Here is a 1,017-nt window from a genome sequence, read left to right as displayed (position 1 = left end):
ATGTCCCCTACTTTATTTCATCCCATCTCTACATTAGTTTTGAAAAGTGGTGCCCAGCCCAAAGCCTCCTTAATATATATATAGGGTCCCAACATATTGTCCAGATCAGAAGCAAGCAGAGATATCAACATTGTGAATGAGCGACATGGAACAGGTTTAGTCAATGCAGACTGTTGATTTAAAATTCTTAATTGTTTTCAGGCTGTGGGTACAGCCCAGTGGTACATGTGTGTTCATGTGCTCATCCTGAGCTACCACAAAGAAATGCTAAAAACACATTCTTCAACAATTCACTCAGTCTATGAAGCAGCCACCTGCACAACTATATTCGAAATCATCAGATAGAGTGGGTTTGGATGGGCAGGGTCTGGTTGGGAATATTGGAACAAGCTCCTGAGTTTGAAGCACCGATCTTCATTTTATCCAGGCCAGCGTGTTGGCAGAGAGGCTCAAAGACTCATTCTGAATACTGCCACATGGAAGCAACAGTATGCAGAGGTGGAATCAATTATATAAATGTAGGGCTAGGACGATGGCTTCCCGTTCCCTTCCTAGTTCTTTGCCTAGGCTATGAATTAAACGGACCTAAGACAGATTAAGAGGAGCAAAATCATACTAAGTATACACATTGCCACAAGAGTCAGAAAAATAGGAGAATCAGAGAAAGGGCAGAAGACAGAAGCTTGTATAGCACCCTAAGCTACAGAGAACAGGGGCTTGGGTGGGGAATGACATGGGAAAGTGAACCTAGAAATCCGTGGTGGATCAAGGCTGTCTGGTTCTCTGTCCTCTCCAGGCATAAAATCATTTGGGGCATACTGCTTCCTGATACAGGTAATTACTAACACAGTTTATTTCTTTTATAGGTGTCTTAGTCAGGGTTTCTATTCCTACACTAACATCATGACCAAGAAGCAAGTTGGGGAGGAAAGGGTTTATTCGGCTTACACTTTCCACATTGCTGTTCATCACCAAAGGAAGTCAGGACTGGAACTCAAACAGGTCAGGAAGCAGGAG

Source organism: Mus caroli, chromosome 11, assembly GCF_900094665.2.
Source record: "Mus caroli chromosome 11, CAROLI_EIJ_v1.1, whole genome shotgun sequence".
In the NCBI taxonomy this organism is placed as follows: Eukaryota; Metazoa; Chordata; class Mammalia; order Rodentia; family Muridae; genus Mus; species Mus caroli.
This window is presented reverse-complemented; position numbering follows the sequence as displayed.